The sequence below is a fragment of the Monodelphis domestica genome, chromosome 7 (genome assembly GCF_027887165.1).
Source record: "Monodelphis domestica isolate mMonDom1 chromosome 7, mMonDom1.pri, whole genome shotgun sequence".
Taxonomy (NCBI): Eukaryota; Metazoa; Chordata; class Mammalia; order Didelphimorphia; family Didelphidae; genus Monodelphis; species Monodelphis domestica.
Window position 1 is genome coordinate 186329247 of NC_077233.1, and position 13124 is coordinate 186342370.

General features: G+C 36.4%; 1 pseudogene; it reads right to left on the reverse strand.

Moving 5' to 3' along the window:
• Positions 1-13124, reverse strand: part of LOC100618801 (ubiquitin-associated protein 1-like) — a 48102-nt pseudogene that overhangs the window by 3728 nt on the left and 31250 nt on the right.

A 13124-nucleotide genomic window follows, 5' to 3' on the forward strand; every position in this document is an offset into this window, starting at 1 on the left:
TGAGTTAAAATTTTTGGCCCTCCCAGTGAAAAAGTCTGAATTTCTTTAATTAGTTTTTTTTATAATACCTTATATGCATTTATGAGTTACTAAAATTTTTAAGATAACTCTGACTGCTGGCTTTCATGTTCTTTTTGCAAACATTAGCTTTTTAGTTATTTTATCTTTAAAAATACTATATATTTATGGTATTCAAAGATAAAATATGTTGATATTATATAATACTATATATATTTAATGAATTTCTGGGTTTCAAAACTATTTCTGTGTCATCTGTTGGCCTTTGTGTGTTGTCTGCAACTTCTCCAAAATGCCTAAAAAATTCTCACATTTCTTATGGTGACCCACAATATATTGAAGTTATAATAGGGAAAGCTGAGGTGTGAGAGGGACATTTGTAATATAGTCTCAATTATACTCATGTAAAAGAAAGAGACTACATTTTTAAAATGTAAAAATTATTCTTAGCTCTGAGCTCAAGGGTCATTCAAAAATGGGTCGCATGCAAAATTTGCCCCATAGACTATAGGTTGCTGATCCCTGTATGGAGTGAAAAAAGAGAAAATGGATTAGGGCATTTCCTTAGGGGACATCTACAGTTCATGGGCATGATTTGGATGAAAATTCAGCAAAGGTAACTAGAAAGGAGTCAACAGAGAGTAAGGATGAAAACAAAGAAGGAACAATACCATGAAACCCAGGCAGGAGAGAGTATCCAGGAGTGCCAAAGACTGCAGACTGGCCGAGAATGACCTATTGAGAAAAGGCCATTAGACTGGACAATTAAGAGAAGGTTGGTGATTTCAGAAAACAGTTCAGTTGAATAATTCTAGATTGCATAGGCTTTGAGAGTGAAAGGAGAAAAAAATGGAGACTGCAATTGCAGATAGCTATTTCTTGGATTTTAGCCAAGAAGGGAAGGAGAGATCTATGGTGATAGTTAGAAGGAAAGGCTGGATAAAATGAGGATTTTTTAAGAATGGAAAAGACATGAAGACATTTATAAGCATAAGGGAAGGAACAAACAGAGAAGATTAGAAAGAGCTAGGATAAAAGTGGGAGAAATCTGCTGGAGAAGATGAGTTAGGATAGGATCAAGGGAGCATATTAGGGATCAAAGAGAAAGGCTACCTATTCATGTGATTTAGGAGTGAAAGAGGAAACATGCATGAGTGATGTGAACTAAGGAAGAGAGGGGAGAAGAGTGAGCTCTTAGCAGTCTCATCTGTTTTGGTAGACTATGAGGTAAAATTCTCAGCTGAAGGAAGGAAAAGAATGCCATTAAAGACTTGGGGACATAAAATCCATTAGGGAGGCCTAAAAATCACCTTGCTTTAGTAAGGGTCTGATTTAGTTGATATAGCATTAATTTGCTATAAATCTAATTAGTACAATTTCTAGATTTTCTCCAGGTTCTTTCAGCATCATATGAATAGGAGTAGAGAAGGCAAATGATGGAAAGAACTTAAGGTTGGGATTTGGCAAGGAATCATCCTCAGCAGGAAAAAGGGAGATAAATTATTTCAGTGTACAGTTGAACTGATTTGCCAAGGGAGAGAGTGATGGAAGGGAGGAAAGTGTAACTTGTTTAGGAAAGAACTGAGGTATAGAGAATTGCCCCAAATGGGATCTTCATCATTGGTGATGGGTAAAGTAATAAAGTGATTTCTCTAGTGGCTTATTCTCCCCTTCTGATTATATTCTAAAAACAGCAAAATTGGTAAGAATGGCTAATTTTCATTCTATTGATGCTGACATGAAAATAATGAGTAAAATTGGCCCTATTTAGAAAAATTGAGCTCTTGAAGAAAAATATAATCAAAATTCTTAGTGACTAGAGAAGGAGGCTATTTAAATAAAGTGAGGACTATTTTGAGTTAGTGGTATTTTGTACAATACCTTCCCATTCCTTCCTGAAATCTTCTCTACCTCCTCACCACCAGTTTTATATTATTATCATATAAGTTAGAGTAGGAAACTCTTTTATGAGGAAAAAAAGCATGAAAATGCCCAAGGGTCATTTCTCTGTATGATATTCTTTTTTATATAATTTTTTGGCTTTAGAGGGAAATGCAATCACTTCTTATTCAAAGATTTTTCTCATATTCATATTTTTAGGGATTCAGAAGGGAAGGGATCAAGGCTTTAATGAGAATCTTGGTCCATTTTTAGCTAATGTACTACTTGTTTTTTTTTAAATAAGGCAATTTTGAAGCCCATTGCCTAATTAAGGCCTTCTCTGCAATGAAGACTCCATGACCTCTTGCCCACATTGCCTTTAATTCAGATGCTTTGAGCTATAACATGTAAATTGGTAACCCCAACTCACCTTTAACTTTGTAAGGTCAGAACCATGGAAACATGGTGACTGACTTGTCAAAGTCTAGCTCTTGGTTTTTACCTAATCTTTGAGTGTTTGTTATTCAAGAGAAAAAATAGTCAAGTTTAAGATACTTTTGATAAAAGGGTTGGGGTGAGCATTGATGAGGAGTGAAAGCCACAGATGACTTACAAACTTCTTTTTATCTAGTTCCTTTATTCTCCAAGCCTCCTTCCTACCTGAGCTACTGACAAGAAGTCAAAGTCCCATCAAATTTTTAATATCCTCTCTCTCTCTCTCTCTCTCTCTCTCTCTCTCTCTCTCTCTCTCTCTCTCTCTCTCTCTCTCTCTCTCTCTCTCTGTCTCTGTCTCTCTCTCCCTCCCTCCCTCCCTCTCTCTCTTTCTCTGTCTGTCTGTCTCTCTCAAATTTTTAATATCCTCTCTCTCTCTCTCTCTCTCTCTGTCTCTGTCTCTCTCTCCCTCCCTCCCTCTCTCTCTCTCTTTCTGTCTGTCTCTCTCTCTCAAATTTTTAATATCCTCACTCTCTCTCTCTCTCTCTCTCTCTCTCTCTCTCTCTCTCTCTCTCTTCTTTCTTTCTTTCTCTCAATCTCTCTCTGGCTTTCTGAGTACCTCTCCCTCCCTCTCTCCCTCCCTCCTTCCCTCCCTTTCTCTCTTTTTCTAATGAAATCATATATCAGAAAGATCATCAAGTATTCTGAAATACATATAAAGCTCTACATATATGTATACACATGCCAGTATATAGTTAGTGAACATATGTGCAAAAATAAGAATTATAAAATATAGCACTTACCATGTCAGGCACTGTATTAAAAACTTGATAATTATCATCTTTTTTGAATATATATGCATATATGTTGTAGAATAGATGCTTGTTTGAACATGATCTGTTATTTCATCTGAGGAAATTGGAGCCTACAGTGTTCAGTGTCTTGTCTACAGTTAAGCATCAGGGGCAAGAGAAGAACCCAGGCCTTATGCTTCCAATGCCTTTATCCCACACTTGTCCCAATCTATCATTTCTTTCGGGTCACTCAGTTTTCCAATTCAGCACGCATGGAAGGATGTAATGAATTTCATTTGCCATCTCCTTTGTATAGCTGAGGCTCCCCTTGCGATTCTGCCCAGTTCAGAATCTTGACTTTATAGGCTGCAATGTATCATGAGTAAGGAGGCTGGCATTTGGGAAATGCCAAGAATTCCCAGGAACATAATTCTCTTGCCTCCTTCAATCTGGCCAGCTAGCAAAGTTAAGGCATCATAACCCCTAAGGTTTGCTAGATGAGAACAAGAATGCACTGCTTCATGTCTGACCTTGACCACCTTGGGGGCTTCAATATCTCTGCCCCTAGAAATGATATGAGTTGTTAGGACCCCTAGGGGTAAATGGAATGAGAATTGCAGAATGTTTTGTTCTGCTTTTTTTGTTGTTTTTTTTTGGGGGGGGGTAACTGGAGGCTCTTACATGATACAGTCTATCTTGTATTCAGTTGACTTTCTCAGTGCCTGCTGGTACATTGCTAAATACAGCCTATATAGTGACATTCTGACTGCTGTCTTCTCTCTCTCATTTGGATTTTGACTACAGTCTGCACCATTCAGAAAGTGTGGGTTTAAAACAGAAAGGCTAGTCATCAGCAAACAAAAGTTATTCTTTAACATTTACATATCCATCCAACTATTCTATTTTCTTCTCCATTGTTCCCTTTCCTCCCAGTTCCCAATAGTCTGTGTTTCCTGGATCTTTCTTGTCACTAAGGAAAACATCAATTCACGCATTCCCACTAAGGTATTAGGAACTTTCAAACTTAGAGCTGAATGAGATCTTGGAGGTCATAAAATCCAATCTTCTCATTTTGAAGAAGAATAAACTGATGTTGGAGTAGAGGAGTGACATGACCAAGGCTTTTAAAGAGATGATCATGAAGAGAAAGTGATACTTAACCAAAGAAATAAATTGTAAGTAGTAGGATTTCAAGCATTAATAAAGGAGGCACTTAAAAAATATAGGGTCTGTGTAACTGACTGCTAAAGGTAGTATCTATTTGGCTTTCTCAAGTCATAATATATGTCAGAGTAATACTGATCAGTCTCTTAATTGTCATATGATCTAGGTTTCATCATTTGATAATGCAGTTTCCCTCTCTTTAGATTTTTAATTTAATTAATTTATTTTTATATTAAAACTCCCAGATATTTTCCTCCCTTCTTCCTTCCATCATCACACTAGAGAAGGCATCATTTGACAAAAAGATATATGCATATATAAAACTATGTTTTGCTTGTTTCTATTTATCAGTTCTTTCTCTGGAGGTAGACATACACAACTTTTTCTTTAAACAATATTTCTGTTGCTGTAAATAATGTTCTCTTGGTTCTGCTCATTTCACTCATCATAATTTCATGTAAAGGGCAAAAGTTTCCCTCTCTTTAAAAGGCAGATCATTATATTTTCATTAGTCAGTATTATTTTTATTCATCCATGCAAAAGGCTAGCGCTGTGTAAATTCTTTTGCATCAGTGCTGGTGATGTTGATGGAGGTGAGGAGAAGAATAACCATAACAATAGTTAATATTTTTATAAAGAGTTTTAATGTTTTCAAACTACTTTACATATATTATTTTATTGGATGAGAATAATATTCATGGATTTACCATTTTAGTAGGATTTAGTGTTCTTACATAGATCTTGTTGCAAAAAACTTGGGCATTTTGCCTCTATCATTTTAATAAATTCTCCTGCATTGTGCAAGATAAAGTCTTGATCAGGAAATCCAAGAAAAAAATCACAGTGAGTCATTTTTGTCTATCCCCAGTCAGCAGAGAGAGACAGAGAAGACTGTAGATAGATCCGAGGAATAGTATCTCTTCAGGTATGACTGCACAGTACATTCTGACATAGGGAGAGACTGGAAGAGTTTTCAGATTTAACAAAGGGGGGAAATCTGGTGTAGGGTACAAGGATAGATGCCAAATGACAGTACTGCTGTTAACGACCTCATTTCTGGGTCACAAATACAGAATTAAGATGGGACTTGCATCTAGGGGTAGTGATCTAGTCTGAGAAGTGATCATGAGCTTTACGCCTGTATACTGAGCAAGAAGAATGTTTAGACGCAAGCAGTGGCTATATGGCTCTCATCCCAGGAGAACAGGGAAATCTCAAATTGAATACTCCAAGAAAGCAACAATGTGACCAACCCAAATCTTCTCTCTAGAAGTACAGAGAGCATAGTTCTATCATCACATCTGAAATAAAGAAGCAGGCTTGATGACTTAAGCAAACAAAAAGTGAAACTCACCCTAAAATGCTATTTTGGTACAAGTAAGACACAAACTTAGGAAAAGAGAATAACTCTAAGAAAGCACATCTATGAGCAAGGTAACCTTTGGTTAAAGGTTAAATGCAAAGTCCAGATTTTCTTCTATTATATTTAAAATGAAAGCAGCTTCCTGAAGAGCTCATGGGTTCCAAGAGTCAGTGTTGTCAGGAAAAGCTAATGTGTGCTCATGAGCAGACAAGAGAATGTTATATTTTCAAAGGGAAAAGATACCAAGCAGGGACAGACTTCATGCCAGCAGGGCACATGAAGAAGGTACCAAGGCAGAGGCAATTAAGGAACATATCTTGAAATTTGATTCATTTAAAAATAATAATAAGAAAAATATCTGAAACTCGGGTGAATCTTGTTAGTGTCAAATAGATGCTTATTGGTTCCAATTTGTTTAGCTCTATTCATTTCTCACCTTCTATTTGGAATGATTTATATAGCCTATTAAGAAGAGCCCTCAAAGACCTAGGGTGAAGGGACTAACAGACTGATATGGCAGTTAGTTGAAATCAATTCTAACTTTACATGTATGAATGGAATAAGAACATGCCGAATTAGAGAGGCAGCATGGTTCAGAACAACCAATTCTGGAATTGAAATCATAGGAGAATTGATCAAGTTATGGAAGAGACCTCAATGACCTCCTGTTCCAAGGAAACTGAAGCCTAATGACTCTTCCAAGGTTACATAAGGAGCAAGCATGAGCGACAGTATTTGAATTGAGCTCCTCTGACTCCAGAGCCAATACTAGAGGATCTTGGCTCAAATCAAGGATGTGCCATGTACTACTTAAGTGACTTTGGCCAAGTTATTTGATCTCATTGGGCTAGAACATTGGGCAGGACCAAATTAAAATGTAATTGTGAAATATTTTACAAAATAAATGAAAACTACAATCAAATATTGATTGAGAAAATCATTTTGGATATAAATATGTCAAAATCAGAGGGATTTATTGAGAGAGGAAAGTTACTGGTGGTAGTATGCATAAGGGACTAAGTCCCTCCCAGCAGAAGAAAGCACTCACTGAGGAGGCTGTGAGCATGGCTTTTAAAAGTTTACAACCACAAGCAGGAAAGGGAAGAAGGGCTTGTGAACAAGGATAGGATGTCCAAGTAGGAAAAGGAATTAGGGTCTCATCTTCATAACACCAAATATTCCTTTGCAGATTAACTGTTCAAGGAGTACGTCTAAACGTCTTAGGGTTCTTTCATTAGAATATCCAGTTGGACATTGTCTGTTCAACTAATCTCATCTGGGTGGTCAGGAGTTCTGGATTGGAAGCTACGGTGTACCTCTGGCTTGATGGACTTAGCAGGGATTTCCAACAATCATACACTACATTACAATTTTTGAATATCACAGTTATTCCATATTGTAGTTTAAATATAGAATATAGATTATGTTAATATGTGGTTTTGTACATCAATAAGTATCCTACAGTGATTCTAAACATACCCTTTAGTTTCTATTTGAGTTTGACACCACTGGAGTAGATGACTTTAATATTTCTTTCCTCCTCTTGAATTAAGGCCCTGTGAACTTTGTTGAAGTTGAGACAAATGAAGACTATTTCGTTTGCAGGGATGATGCTATTGATTCACTGATAATAGGGCACATGTTGTGAGTTTTGTGTTCCCTGGCAGGGATGGATTCTCTGATCCAACCACATCATCTTCTAGTTGCCCCTTATGATCAATGGCACACATGACTTAAAGACATAGTGTAGGACTATGAAATAATGTGATATTTTCCATGATAATGGAACCTCTCCTAACTCTGAGATTCAAGGATTCAGTTCAGTTTCAACAAAAATTTGCTGAACATTTGCTAGGCATATTGATAGGTATAGTAGAGAGAGAGCGCCAGACACAAAGTCAGATCTGGGTTCAAGTCTTACCTCTTATATTGACTGGCTGGGTGACTCTGACAACTTTTCAGTACTTTATCCCAAGTCTCAGACAAAGTGGCTTCCCAACCTCCAAGACTGCATGCTGTGCTCCTCTCCCCAATAAAGTGGGTGTGCCCCACCCCACTCCCCTTTCCCCGCACAGGTGAGGGAGAATACATTCCCATTGGGTTGTTGGACAGAGGGACTGGTGAAGTGAGGAATGTCCTCAGCAAGTGTAAAGAGTGGGAGGAGAGTGGCCCAAGCACTTCCCTCCCCTCCAGTTCTGTCACCTATGAGTTGCTTACCTTACCCACTATGTATTCCCATTGGACTCCTGGGCAAAGTGGTGGGTGATGTGAAAAAATGTCTTCAGGCATGGTAGAGAGTCGGAGAGGAGCAAGTCTTTCTGAGGCCCTCTGTTTTTCTAGTAATAAACTCTGGGGGTAGGAAGTAAGAAGAAAGGGTGTCACACGTACCCACAGAGAGCACTCTGTGTGCCATCTTTGGCACCCATGCCATAAGTTCACCATTAATTGCCCTAGGTTAGGCGATAAAAGAATGTCTACCCTTTGATCCAGCCATAGCACTGCTGGGTCTGTACCCCAAAGAGATAATGGACAAAAAGACTTGTACAAAAATATTCATAGCTGCGCTCTTTGTGGTGGCCAAAAATTGGAAAATGAGGGGATGCCCATCAATTGGGGAATGGCTGAACAAATTGTGGTATATGTTGGTGATGGAATACTATTGTGCTCAAAGGAATAATAAAGTGGAGGATTTCCATGTGAACTGGAACAACCTCCAGGAAGTGATGCAGAGCGAGAGGAGCAGAACCAGGAGAACATTGTACACAGAGACTAATACACTGTGGTATCATCGAACGTAATGGACTTCTCCATTAGTGGTGGTGTAATGTCCCTGCACAATCTGCAGGAATCAAGGAGAAAAAAACACTATCCAAAAGCAGAGGACAAACTGAGGGAATAGAAACACCAAGGAAAAGCAACTGCCTGACTACAATGGCTGAGGGGACATGACAGAGGAAAGACTCTGAGCGAACACTCTGATGCAAATACTAACAACATGGCAATGGGTTCAAGTCAAGAACACATATGATACCAGTGGAATCACACGTCGGCCACAGGGGGTGGGAGGGAGGAAAAGAAAATGATCTTTGTCTTTAATGAAAAATGCATGGAAATGATCAAATAAAATACTATAAAATTAAAAAAATAAATAAATAAAATCACTCCAGACAATAAAAAAAAAGAATAAAAAAAAGAAGTAGCACTCAAATTCAAATAGTTAAAAAAAACAAAAAAAAACAAAAAAAAGGAATAAAGAATTCCTTTTTACATACAGAAGACAAAAGATGTAGACTTGCAATCAAGAAAAACTTACCCAAGAAACAGTACAATTTTACAGGGTGGGAATAAATTTTTAATGAAATAGAGGGTTTTCAAGCATTCCTAATGAAAAGACAGAGATTTTAAGTGAAAACAAAGTAGTCAAAAGCAACATAAAAAGATAAAACATGTTTGCATGATCATAGATGTATAATCCAGAATTGTTTGCCATCTCCAGGAGGGGAGAGGGAAGGGAAGAAGGGAGACAATTTGAATCTCATGATTTTGGAAAATGTATGTTGAAAAGTGTTATTACATGTAATTGGGAAATAATTTATTAAAAAAAGGTAAACATGAAAAAAAAATAATTGCCCTAGGTTATAGCTAGTTAAGTGTTAGAAGTGGTATTTAGACACAGGTTTTGCTAATACCAAGTCTAGCATTCTCACTACTATACTATTTTTCCTCTATGCAGAAGAGTATGCTGGACTTATTCTTTGAGGTCTTCTTTGTTACACTACTATTGGCTAGAAAACTCCATCTTTGGGGGTAAAAAAATAAGGAAGAAAAAAAAAGAATAACATCAGTCAAATAGGATTGTGAAACCAAGTTTATTTTGTCTATAAGCTATAGAGTTTAGAGGACTCATTTTCACATCAATCATAATGCAGAGATGATTCTTTGGGAATGGAGCAGAAATCAAGCATAGGGATTCAACATTATTAATATTTTAAAATTTTCCTCTCTATAATGAAGTAATGGTAGGAAGAGGTTAGTAGCTGGGAGGTAAGCAGTATTCAATCTTTATGCCTTACAATTTTTACTATTATAATCTTTTTCTGAAACTTTGAAAAGATTTCAAAAGAGATCCTCCAACTTATTTCAAGTTTCCTTCCTTCCTTCCTTCCTTCCTTCTTTCCTTCCTTCCTTCCTTCCTTCCTTCCTTCCTTCCTTCCTTCCTTCCTTCCTTCCTTCCTTCCTTCCTTCCTTCTTTCCTTCCTTCCTTCCTTCCTTCCTTCCTTCCTTCCTTCCTTCCTTCCTTCCTTCCTTCCTTCCTTCCTTCCTTCCTTCCTTCCTTCCTTCCTTCCTTCCTTCCTTCCTTCCTTCCTTCCTTCCTTCCTTCCTTCCTTCCTTCCTTCTTCCTTTCTCTCTTTCCTTCCTTCTTTTTCTTTTTCCCTTTCTTATACACACACACATATACACACGTATAAATGTACACAATCACATTTTACTTCTGTATTTCACATCATCTTTGCTTGTCTCTTCCTCTTCTCTTAGTTTCAGAGCTTCACAATGTGAAAGCTGACAGAGCTCAAAGAAATAATAACTGAAAAATTCATTTAGATTCTAACATGACCCTTTGCATAACTCCTTTATCTCAATGTGTGGAGTTATTGGAAATGAGATTTGACATGGTTTTGAACAATCTTCTTATATTGTGGAAGAATAAAATCCTACTTGAGGGAGTATCTGTCAGATTTTTCAATTAAAAGTCTTCTGTTCATGGACCATAGTGCTTCCCTATAGGTTAGGTACAGCTGTTGTACAAAAGATAATATGATGACTATGCCCTTTGACTTCTTCAGTGGATTCATTTCATGAATAGGTTTTCTAGTAATTGTTTCCCTTCTGACATTGGAGGGTAGAAACAGGAAGCATGGAGACATGGAAGCTCTTATTTCCAGGATCAGTGTTGGAAGGAGGAGTGGTATTCTGGCTCTTTACACAATATTAATTATAGGGGTAACATTCTTAGCATCTGGGAATATTGAAGTCAGGATTTTCTCATTTTAATTTTAAATTTTAAACTCCATTCTGTTTCACTATCCTAAAGCATAATGGATTTCCCTTCATTTTGGAGATGAGAAAACAGTGGCTTGAAGTGGTTTATTTGCCCAGAATTATATAGCTGGTCAATAAAAACAGCTAGATTCAAGGCCAGGTCTTCTGACTCCAAATCCAGCTATCATTTTACTACAGTGCCTGGGAGCAGGGACTGTTTTTTTTTTTTTTTGTTTGTTTGTTTTGTTTCGTTTTGTCTTTAAATCCACCAGAGCCTAGATCAATGTCTGGCACAAAGTAGATTTTTAAAAAAAATTAAAGCTTGTTGAATGACTATAACTATCTCATTTTTAAGGTGTAGAAAATGTGTTACCTTCTTTTCCTTCCCCTTCCCAAAGAGAGAAGTTTCTTAAACTGTTTTGAAATCTTTACACCAACCTGATTCATTTTGTAGGTATAATGGAGAAAGAGGATGATGAGTAACTCGGGTTCAAGGGAAGAAACTGAAAACAATTAACGATTCCAGATTATTCTTCACAAAGCAGAGAAACAAGGAAATGGGTTTGCATTGAAGCCAGTAGAATATGAACTAGATTTATCTGGATTTTCTTTTAGAAGCAAAGAACTCTGCCATCCTCTATAACATGAAAACTATTCTTGTTAAAAATTTAAAAAGCAAAATTTTCTTGCATAGCACATGCTGGCTTTTGAAAACATTTGACCAATTAGAGCATTATCTTAGAAATCTGTCAATGATGGATTTAATCAAATAATTAAAATTATAATATATTTAAAACATGAACTAGAAAGAATATATTTTAATCTTTCTTTGATGATTCAAGAGGCCCTTTGAGACTTTTCTTTATGAGTCATTATTGTGGACATAAGTAAATGATGGGTAATTTGCCCCTCTGTTGGATAGGATAATATTTCCATCAAAAATACAAAAAAATCTCAGAGTTGAAAGATAGTTTACAGGTTAGTTTGTATCTATTTTTGTACTTACTTATTCTTTTTTACCATGATACAATTTAAACTCCTTGTAGGATGGCCTGTTTCATTTTTGTCTTTGCATTCTCTTTGCCTACGACAGCACCTGGAATCTAAAAGGTACCTAATAAAGGCTGGCTGGTCATTTGAGTGACTAAGTTATCCAATCTGTCCTTGAACAAGATTATCTTCTGCAACAGATTTCATCAAGTAATCTTCTAGATCCTTCTTGTTCACTTCCCTGGAGGGAGAAACACTATTTCCCATGGGAATCTATTTCATTATGGGATAACTAATTTTAGGGAAATTTTTCATTAACTCAAATTTAAATTTACTTCTGCAAAGTTCCACAAATTACTTCTAGTTTTGCTCCCCAGGCCATCCAAAATAAGTCTATTCTCACAGTGAAGAATGGAGAAGAGAAGGGAACAAGCATTTTTAAAGCACCTATTAGATGCCAAGTGAGTGTTATGCTAAGCATTTTACAAATATTAGCTCATTCAATAGAATGTTACATTTAGGAGTCAGGAAGATGAGTTCATGCTGACTTTGATACATAGCTGAACTTTCTCTCAACTTGAGTTTTCTCATCTGTAAAATGGGTATAAAAGCCTACCTCAGAGGGGATATTGTGAGGATCAAATGAATTAACAAGTATAAAATACTTTGCAAATATTAAAGCTTTGAGAATCAGGAACTAAAATAAACACAATGACAAAATGCAACAAACCCAATGACTACAAAAATATGAAAATTTGAAAGAACTACATATATTCAAAAAGCCAAAAGTGAAAGTTGAAAAACTATAATAAACAAACATGGTTTGAAAGATGAGACATGACAAGATTCTCTTATCCATTTGTGAAGGTGTAAGGTTCACAATTATTGCACATTGCATAATTTTCATACTTTTCCTGATGTATCAGTTATGTATCTTTTCTTCCTTCCTTCCTTCCTTCCTTCCTTCCTTCCTTCCTTCCTTCCTTCCTCTATTTTTCTTTCTTTCTTTCTTTCTTTCTTTCTTTCTTTCTTTCTTTCTTTCTTTCTTTCTTTCTTTCTTTCTTTCTTTCTTTCTTTCTTTCTTTCTTTCTTTCTTTCTTTCTTTCTTTCTTTCTTTCTTTCTTTCTTTCTTTCTTTCTTTCTTTCTTTCTTTCTTTCTTTCTCTCTTTCTTTCTCTCTTTCTTTCTTTCTCTCTTTCTTTCTCTCTCTCTTTCTTTCTCTCTCTCTTTCTCTATCTTTCTTTCTCTCTCTCTTTCTCTCTCTCTCTCTTTCTCTCTCTCTCTCTTTCTTTCTTTCTTTCTTTCTTTCTTTCTTTCTTTCTTTCTTTCTTTCTTTCTTTCTTTCTTTCTTTCTTTCTTTCTTTCTTTCTTTCTTTCTTTCTTTCTTTCTTTCTTTCTTTCTCTTCTCTTCTTTCTCTTCTTTTTCTTCTTCATCTTCCTCTC